This window comes from Salvia splendens, unplaced genomic scaffold (assembly GCF_004379255.2).
Source record: "Salvia splendens isolate huo1 unplaced genomic scaffold, SspV2 ctg705, whole genome shotgun sequence".
Lineage (NCBI taxonomy): Eukaryota > Viridiplantae > Streptophyta > Magnoliopsida > Lamiales > Lamiaceae > Salvia > Salvia splendens.
The window spans coordinates 52,159-62,737 of NW_024599373.1; the positions used below are offsets into that span (position 1 = coordinate 52,159).

A 10,579-nucleotide genomic window follows, 5' to 3' on the forward strand; every position below is an offset into this window, starting at 1 on the left:
CATTAAAATAGGGAGTAGAAAGTGATCTCTTTCAATTTTTAAGGTTTCATGTCATTTTACTCGTATTTTATTAAAAATAGGTCTCACATTTCTTTTCTTTATATTTCTTAAAAGGTCGATCGGAATTTGGAATGCGAGACGGAGTGAGTATATAATTTGCAATCATGAGTATATTTTTAATACTACTAGTTTCTTCTCCTCCACAATAGGAATGTAGATGTGGGTATGTAATAATAAGATTAATAATTGAGCAGTGCACTGCAGTAGTGGGCAAGTGCTGAAAGAGGAAGACACGTTTAGGAAAGCTAGAACACAAAAACAGGGAAAGCGATCTTTCTTTGCGCGTCTACGTGTGTCTCTGCTCTTAAACGTCAGTTCCATTATTCATATAAGGAAGGAGGAGAAGAAGCTGTATTGTGTTTCACGGTTGGTCACCTCCCTTTCTGGCCATCCATTTGTTACCATCTTAAATCTTTCTACTTACCTATACTTTCTTTTCTAATCCACATTCGATTTTTTTAATCCATCCAACTGGAGTTTATAAAATTTGCAAAATTAATCATGTATCACAAATTTTAGCAAGCACACTTATTCTAGTACTAAGGCGCTCGCAAAGCAGCAAGCACTGAAAAACACGTTGCGAAGTGCAACAAGATTCGCGAGGAACTGCTGAGCAGCGATGCTCGTAAATTTTAGTTGAGACATATTTGTAGACACGAAATTCAAGAAATTAACGTTTAAAGGTTAGAGAGTAGAGAGATAATAAAGTACGAGAGAAAAAATAATTTTTTTATCTAATACTATTAATTTCCCTCCAACAGAGGATCCGCACGATACTATTAATTTCCCTCCAACAGACGATACTATTATTTTAATTTTAATGCAACTCATACAACATACACATACACTAAAAGTATAAACAAAATACCATAATAATGAACTGCAACTTAGTCAATAAAACACTTCCCCGTGTGATTGTAAGTCAAGAAACATGCGCTGTACACATTGTAATACAATCAAGTACATAGGTAACCATTTTTCACTAATTAACCAGGAGACATTATCTAAATGTTAGTTTCTATGTTGATTATCAATAATATCCGATCAAGAACTCTTTAGTAACGAGGAATGTAAACTCTCATTGAAGAAGAAGGAATGGAACAGAAAACGTGCTCTATCTAACTAACAACCGAGCTCTTCACTCTTAACTATTGAGCTACGAACTAACTACTTAACTACAATGATTGAGTGCATGAGCTTTGCACTTAATCAGTTACAACAAACTTCTTCTAACGGCTAGTTCACTAACTAACTCCTCGGCTCAAGCCTTGATCTCCTATGCCGCAACTCCACCTTGCTCCCATGCACACACGGCTGCTGCTGGCTGACCATATTCATAACATTCTAAATAAATTATGAAAGAATGAAATATATATGAAAACTGAGACATGTGAGAAATAGTGCATTACCTAAAAATCAAAGGAGCTCTAAAGCAAGGTGGGAAACTTGGCATCAAGAAAATCTCTCAAGGTTTTGGCAGCTTTGTGACCTCCCGTCAACACCGCTAGCTCCTCCATTGGAAGTAGGGCAACTTCTGCCAAGCTTTTACATTTATCCATTATCAACCGATAATTGGAATCTGTGACCCCAGGAAGCCGTCTAAGGAACTCAACCGCTGATGTATTAAAATTTTCAGCTCTGACAAACAAAATCATACCCCATAATCATAAATACATCCCAAATAATAATATTAGATTTTTATCAATTACTATATCCCTATTTTCAAATTTATTAACTCTATCCAAACCTTTATCAATTGTATTAATTCTATCTCAATTTTTCTAACTTGTACTATCAATTTATCAATAGTTTTTGAGATCATTGTTTCTTCCAAAAAACTTTTAAGCGAGAATGATGCTTAGGGTAGGAAACTCAACAATAAAAAGAATATAAGAACCTTACCTGATATCATCCTCGATAATACCATCTTCTGATGGGACACCAATTCTAATTGCCTTAGCCTCATCAGGTTCTTCTTGATTCGCTTTAAGAGTAGAGAAAATTTCAGCAGTGGCATGCAAGCTGCGCGACCAAACAATGCGCAGACGAGGAAAATGGAGAACGAGCAACGACAACTTGGATATAATGCTTGTTGGTGTAACATCATCACTTATCTCATTTGCAGACTGCACATGTAAACCCACTGTACTTGGTAAACAAGTTTAAGCACTCTCGAAATGATAAGAGCAATCTTTACTAAAAAACCTGAAAGGAAAAGCTTTTATCCTGTGAGAACTCGATCAGGAGGACAGGTATACGATAGTAGCGCGACATCATTTCCACCTGGTTATACAAACGGCCTGATGAAAAACTCATAAAGAGATCTTGAATACTCTTACGCTCAACACATATCAGTGGGGACAGAATGTAATCTCCAACTTCCAGAGTCACTGGTACAATACGCATGCCTTTCTGGTGGAGCACATTTGGAAGGCTGCTCATAAATTCCCTCATGTCCACTATGATCTAGAAGAAATTGCAGAAAGTTATGGACTTCAACATTGGTTTAGTGAAAAAAAATACAAATGCACCTACCTGCATTTCTTTTTCTACTCCTTTCTTTCCACCAGCTTTTCTGGTAATCATGTTTTGGGCAGTGACTGACTGGGGGCTCCAGGGAAGAATTTATCCCCAAAAATTGGTCATCCTGAGTTGTTATCAAAGAAATAATCAATTAACGTAAAAACCAACAACTATCTCCATTTGCTAAGAGATCCATTTGTAATTATTAAAATAATTTTTGTAATCATTGAACTATATGACAACTATGTTGTCTATACACATATATAGTATACTTATAATATTATAGGTTTCTTACGGTTCTTTTGCTATAGCAAAGTTGCATTAACCCTACAATCTCTTGTGTCAGTGTAATAGGGAAGTTCAATGATCATATATGTAAACGGAAGGATAACGGGGGTCTCATGGGGAAAGGTGGTGAAACCCTAAGTTCCTATAAAAGGTACAGAGAGGTAAGTCTACTCTAAGCAACAAGTGCGATGCAGGGATTATTGGAAGATAGGCCAAACACCTTAGTGTGCTACAATTGTTGTTTAGCTACTACTTTTTGTTGCATGCACAAACTATCTGCTCCAACCACTCCTGAGTGTAGGAACTAGGAAGGAATGGATTAAGGAGCTACAAATTAAGCAAAGAGTTGAGTTCCAGCTACAAAATGGATTAAGGAGCTACAAATTAAGCCAAGAGTTGAGTTCCTGCTACAACCATTCGGAAGTAATAGTGTTAAGATCAACCTTCTAGGCAATACAACACTTTTCAGTATCACTCAAGATTTTTTTTAAATATACTCCCTCTGTCCCATAAAGATTGTCCCATTTTTCCATTTCCGTCCGTCCCACAGAATTTGTCCCATTTCACTTTTTACCATTTTTTGTAGTGGACCCATATTCCACTAACTCATTCCTACTCACATTTTATTATAAAACTAATATATAAAAGTAGGACCCACATTCCACTAACTTTTTCAACTCACTTTTCATTATATTTCTTAAAATCCTACTCACATTTTATTATAAAACTAATATATAAAAGTAGGACCCACATTCCACTAACCTTTTCAACTCACTTTTCATTATATTTCTTAAAACCCGTGCTCGGTCAAAGTGGGACAATCTTTGTGGGACAGAGGGAGTATAATTCTAAGCTATAGTCCATCATTCATAATGGCCCCTAAGGTGAGCTAGCAAAGGTAACTTCTCAATGTTTGATAAATACTCAGGCCTAAGATATAAGCACCCGACTTAGCTAAGAAGATAATGCACTCTATATATAGAATTATTATATGACATGCATGCAAATTTTCCTAGCAACAATTAACAAAAGTATCCTCAGTTTGCAAATGTAGGGAATAGAAACTTTGGATCCTGAAAGGCACAGCAGATCAAAGCATTTAACAGAATTAAACAATGAAGCACAAGTAAGACATTTTACTGTTAAGGGATCAGGGAGGAAATTAAGGAGTGCATATATCAAACCTGACTAACAGATACCATCATTAGAGACTTCTGTCTGATCAGTGATTCAAATGCTCCATTTTCCCTACGTATACTTGCCTCAAATTTCTGAACTTCAGTAGAATTTTCATAAAATAGAAAATAAACTTTCAACCTCTTCGAGGGATTCTCAGATTTGTAGACTTCAATTTCTCTAACAAAAGCAATGTCAGGGTGGTAAAGAATTATGATAGAGGGCTGCAAAATATCAAGTATATTCTTATCATTCTCCAGGGCATGAAAAAACACTGATGATAGCAGGACATTTTCTGGTTCTTGAGCATGCTTTCGTAGAATTCTTCTGTCCAAACACTCACTCTCAGATGCATTTTTAAGAACATGACCAGCAATAGGATTTTGCACTTTATCATGTTTTAGGGTTGGAATCTTAGGTTGAACACCAGTATCAGATTCAGGGTCAGGTTCGCTAAACACAGGTTTTTTCTTTTTTCCTTCACTTTTCCCATGTTCTTTATTGGTTCCACGTCCACCTTCTCTGTCACTATTCACTTTTGCCAATTTACTTATTTCATGTGCTGCAGCCATCAGTGCATCATTTTCTAGCTTGTTTATGCTACTTACGTCAGCTTTCTGTCCAGAAACAGAGGGAATGACTCCGTCAAGAAGTCCAATACCTTTGGGTGCTTTTGGTTTCTTTTTTTTGAATTTTGGTAAAGCCTGTAGCTCCACTTTACTCAGCAAATATTTTTCCCATTCCTCTCGAATTACCTTCAAAAGAAGCAAACAAAAAAATATGGTTATTGTAATCAAATGCTGCACAGTAAAATAACAACACATGGTAACACACATAATATAGTTCCCCAAAGGCTTGTCAAATGACTCAAATCAGGCTAATCGACTCACTAAAGCAGATGACTTAACACAGAAACTATGCCTGCCTACTACGTAATTTTCTTCGATAAGCAGAACTTGTTCAGACAATGTTTTTTTGTGCGTGTGTGTGTGGGGGGGGGGGGGTAGTGGTTCATGAATGAAGAACTAACTCCCATAGTTCTCTATTGCAAAAATTAGAACTGTGAAGAACCTTGTAAAATCCAATGAGGATATTTCTTGGCTTGAAAGTTATATGCACCAATTTACAGTTTTTAGATTGAAGCCTATGGAAGAATACAATTTGAGGCCATGTTTGACAGTCCCAACAAACATGAACATGTTTTTAGAGTCAGTTGAACCAAAAAGCTGCGGACAATCTTTATGATGTTCTTGACCACAGCATGCAGTGAAAAAAGTAAATTTACAAGATGGCATCCGTTAAGCTGGAAAATGAGCTCAAAAGTATTCTGAAGATAAATCAATAACTTTTTTAGGGGAAAATAACATCAGTAACTTTTTTAGACACTTGACAATAGACACAATCACCAATCAGGTCAAGGATTGCCAGCAGGAAAAATGATTAGGGAGAGGCAAAAGATAACTAGACACCGAATACAAATAATGTTTGAAAACCTTATGCCTGCCTTTTGTGATGCAATCTTGAAGCTGAATGCATGAATGCTCATCTTTGCAAGCCACAAGTATATTTCCATTTTCATCATCTTCATTCCCAACTACTGATTCTTGTCCGGAAATTTCTTGCTTCTGTCTCTCTTCTTGTATTTCCATGAGAATATCCTGAGAAGGAAGCCAATTTTCAAAATTCAATCCGACCACAATACCACAAAAACTAGAAATTAGCCTAATTAATTTATGCCACAATTTGTTGCATTTTCCATACAAACTATTTCCCACAAATTGCTAAATAGAGCATGCAACTTTTGTTATTTTCCATCTGCATATACACATGTGGAATTTCAAGAAATTCCTAGAATATTCCCATGCAAATAATGGAATGTCCCAAGAGTCATGTGGTGGGCTCAGGACGTAAAAAATGGACTCTGATGGAAACTGACAAGGGGGTTATAAATATAACTTAGAGGCTTAGTGAAGAACACATTCTGATGGAAAAACACTATTCAGCTCAAAATATGTAAAGTTTGATTAACATGTTAACCTTTGATCACCAGATCCAATAACTTCAGATAATTTCCCTTGCAAAATAGTGAAATCACAAAGATTGGAAAAACACATTTCTGAGATCATTTATTCATAAACAAAAAAAAAACAAATCAAGGATTTCCATGATAAATGGAAGTCTCTCACTCACTTGTAACACCTTCCACTTTGGTGGTTCCTCCAAGATTTCCTCCAGCACTAAACCAGTAGTTGCAGCTGTTGGATAGTAAACTCATTCAGGTGAAGTATATAAACACAAATCAGTTAAAATCCTTACTGTTTATTTATTGACAGCTTAAAATTATCCAATAATGCCCATACTTGATAGTTTTGGAGGACAAGGAAATGGAATATTTCCTTATCTAATCCAAATCCAAATATAAAAAACATCATACACCATGTGATGAAAACGAAATCAAGCAACAATATTAGAAATTCAACCGATAAATAGCTACTGCGTGAAGCAAAAAAAATCACCATCTTCATCCTTGTTCCTTTCGTCTAGTTTTCTCTTCTTGGTTGATCCAACCTTACCCAATCCAATCGGTTTCCCACTACCTGACCTACCAAAATGATAAACCCGCTTCTTTGCATACTCAAAAATCTTGTAACTAGACTCAGCAAAGATCCAAACAGATCGAAAACTCTCAGAGGCTCTAAGGGAATCCAGATACTTCAGGTAAGTAACTGCATCATACCTATTAAAATGCAATGAGACATAAAACTCAGAAAGCCATGCCTATAAGCATTCAGGAACAAATTTACTAAAACTGGACTTTAGTTTTACTTTAATCATAGTTATGAACACAAACTCGTTCAGCAGGAGAGAAACATATAGAGGCATACAGAGTTATTCAACGGTTTTACATGCTCTAAGTAGATCATAAACAAACAAAACAAATATTATATCAATATCCAGGGTTTATTGATGGAAGAAAACCTGCTGTCTTCTACATCAAGCATAAGAGCAGTTAACTAAGTATTAAGAGTACTCCAACTATTCAAACGACTAATATCAATTTTCCAATTCAAGAGGTTGGACAAATGACAAGTTTTACCCATGCATTTGGAGTGTAGGTGACTAAAATTTGGTACGATTGAGCTTGAGTCCAGTTGAACTTCTAGTCATTAACAAAGTAGGGATAAACATACTTCATGGATGATAAATATTGTCTCAGATTTCCTTGCATTCGGAAACCCAGCATATGACCTAAAACTTGTTTCCTATTAAACTCTGGCACCCCATATACTTTCCAATATATATCTATTTTTCATCTTTCTCCCGAATCTAAAACTAATTTCAAGATTTAGAGATTTGCTAGGAGTAAGGACCCAAATTCCTCTTCCACAAAATGTGTTTATCACAACTACATTGTTAGTGCAGCTTTTAGGAGTGAGAAAATTGTCAGAGGAATGAGATAAGAAATAATCTAACCCCAATGAGGCATTCATCTCTTAAGATTTATTTTTTACATGCATCATTGTAGATTAACACCCTCTCAGTCATCTTAACAACAATTGAAAGGACACTGCCATGAATAAAAAAAATTCTCAGACTTCCACAGCAGCTCAACTAACAGTCACGGAAATGATTACCTCAAACAATATAAATAATTCTAGTATCTTTCTGTAAAAAAGAATGTAATTAAATCCTGTAGAACATGGATATCAGCACAAAGTACCTTGCGAGATAATCCAACAACTTCCGCAATGACTTTAAATCTGAGACTAGCTGTTTTGTTCTCTTTCCTAATGTATGCCATATAGGATCCAACTGCCTCCTCACAATTTCATCAAAAGACTTGAACAACCCGTTCTCCACAGTCAAATCCTCCACATCAACCTTGTTAGTGTTCCTCATCTCCTTTAAACAAGCATCCATCACTTCTATCACTGCCTTTTGAATCCCAATCATGTAAGTCGACATAGGGACACGAATGTCAATAACCTCTGGAGGGTCCCTTTCCAAATGCTGTGAAACATAAACCTAAATCCACCCCCAATAATTTTTAGAAACACTGAGCAACAACGAACTGTATATAGAATTTAGAAGGAAGTTTCATTTTGTACATGCTAGATCACGAATTAGTAATTGCACCTAATTTACTAAGTGATTATTATAATGAAAATGATCGAAATAACTCTATGCTGATGTGAAGAAACAACATTTGGATATAGAAACATCATTTGGATATGCTACACGCATAAATGAACAACGAGAGACCTATTTAAAGGCATGACCCTTTCATTTATATTACAGAGACTATTATCAATAAGAAAACTTAGCTGACGAAAAAAGTCCAGCAACAATTTAGGTTGATAATAATATGAAAGCAAGTTGCTGTGTAGTCACGTCAATTAACATATTCATTAGCAGAAATAAGAAGCCTATCACCTGAAACCTAGGCCAGAGATGGAGTTTGCGGAGATGAAGGCACTTAAGGATGCGCTCAGCTTTGGCGAAGCCGGAAACCATGGCCTGAGGGCAGTCGGAGAAGGCTCGAACGTAGAGAGAGCGATTCAAGGAGCGCAGAATCCGAACGATGAAAGCCTCCGTTGAAGTATCGGAAAGTGAATGGGCATTGAGGAGGAGAATTCCGGCGAGGGCAGTGGTGGGGAAGCGGCGAGTGAGCAAATCGACGATGAGAATCCGAGCGGTGATGAAGAAGATGCCTCCGGAGGTGTAGATAGAGAGGCGGTGGGGGAGGGAGAGGTCAGCGGTGATGGAGGGGAAGTGAGAATCGGCGTCGATGGAAGCCTTCTGGGAAGGAGAGGCGTTGAGGATGAGGACGGAGCCCTGGGAGGCGTCATGGAGGGTGAGGAGTGTAGAGACGAGTTTGGGGAGGCCGAGGCCGGCGGAGAGGACGACTACGCTGCCGCTGGGCTCTTCCAGGAGATCGCTGATTATATGTTGGTGGAACTGCACCATTGTTGGCGATTACTCGCTCCAATTTTTTAAGTCAGTTTTTGGTTTTTGAAGGTAAATTTAAACCCCCAAGGGATACTAAAAAAATTTAAAAATAAATAAATAAATACATTGCGAGACGAGACCCCTTGATGTTGCATGCTTTGTTATTCCCCAGCAAAACTGATCCATCACATTCGGCTAGATCATTAAACCAGTCCACATTTGGACATATATGGAATGAGCAGCCTGAGTCCATTATCCATGAGCCATTTTCAATTCTGTCCATCACATTCATCACTTCAACGACATCTTCACCATCACTGCTGATCACATTTGTGTGAGACTTGCTTTCTGAGGCCAACTTCTTTTTCCAGCCAAAACAATCATTTTTCAAATGTCATGGTTTCTTACACCAGTGGCAAGACCTCGTTTCTTTCATCCCAGAGCCTTCATGCTTTGTCTCATCAGCTTTCTTCTTGAACTTCTTTTTGTTCCACCTCTTGATGTTGAGTGATTCAGGCTGAGAATCAGGGTTTCTAAAACTGCCTTTCTGTAATTCTTTTGCCATGAGTGCAGCATGAACCTCATTGTAGGTGATAGTCTTATCTCTCCCATAAAGAATGGCATCTCTCAACTGATCATAGGAGCTAGGCAAGGCATTGAGAACCAAGATAGCCTTGTCTTCATCATTGATCTTGACATCAACAGCCTCAAGATCATCAGCTGATTTGCAAAAGTCCTCCAATTGCTCCACAATCGACTTACCTTCAGAAAAATTATATGAATAAAGCCTTCTTTTCATATATAGGCGGTTAGCCAAAGACTTGGCCAAGTAAACATCATCAAGCCTCTTCAAGATGCCAGATGCAGTTGTCTCTCCTTGAACTTCTCGCAGCACTTTGTCTCCAAGACATAAAATGGCAGCACTGTGAGCTTTTAACTGCATCTCATCGAACTTTGCTTGAGCTTTTCTCATCTAGTGCAGGAGCCTTTCCCTTCCCATCTGATTCAGTCGAAGTCAGAACTGCAGCTAGGCCTTGCTGCACTAGAACCGCCATCATCTTCATTTTCCATAAGCCATAATCATTCCTTTCTAAAAACTTCTCTGCCTCGAACCTTGCTGCCATTGTAGCAATTACTTTGATCGATCAATCGCCTTCCCACACACGACGCCAATTGTTGGATTATCAATATGAATCGATCAAACGAATAACAAGAACGAGTGTTGAATGAAATAGTGAAGAATGAAAGAGATATTGAGAGAGTTGAAACCGAAATCTTATTCAATGAAATCAAGAAGTGATTACAATGTGTGTCAGTCTCAACAATGAGTTAACTACTCTATTTATACAAACAAAGAACTAAAATGAGTGAATGAGAGCTTCACTCAATTGTGCAGTTACAACCGCAAGCTCCAACGGCTACTAGCCGTTAGTTCAACCACTATTTGAACTACACTTCTTGTTCTTGTGTTATGTTCCTCATGCTAAGCTTCCATGCATCCGCATTGATGTGATCAGCCACCTCTCAACAATGCTGAGCCAAACGCGAACTCGGCGATCGTCGAACCCAGTTCAGCAACAGC

The 10,579-nt window shown here is 37.6% G+C and overlaps 1 pseudogene; it reads right to left on the bottom strand.

Annotated features, from left to right (window-relative positions):
- Positions 1-1,119: 1,119 nt before the first annotated feature.
- LOC121791035 lies at positions 1,120-9,137 on the bottom strand (annotated as a pseudogene).
- Between the last annotated feature and the right edge of the window lie 1,442 nt (positions 9,138-10,579).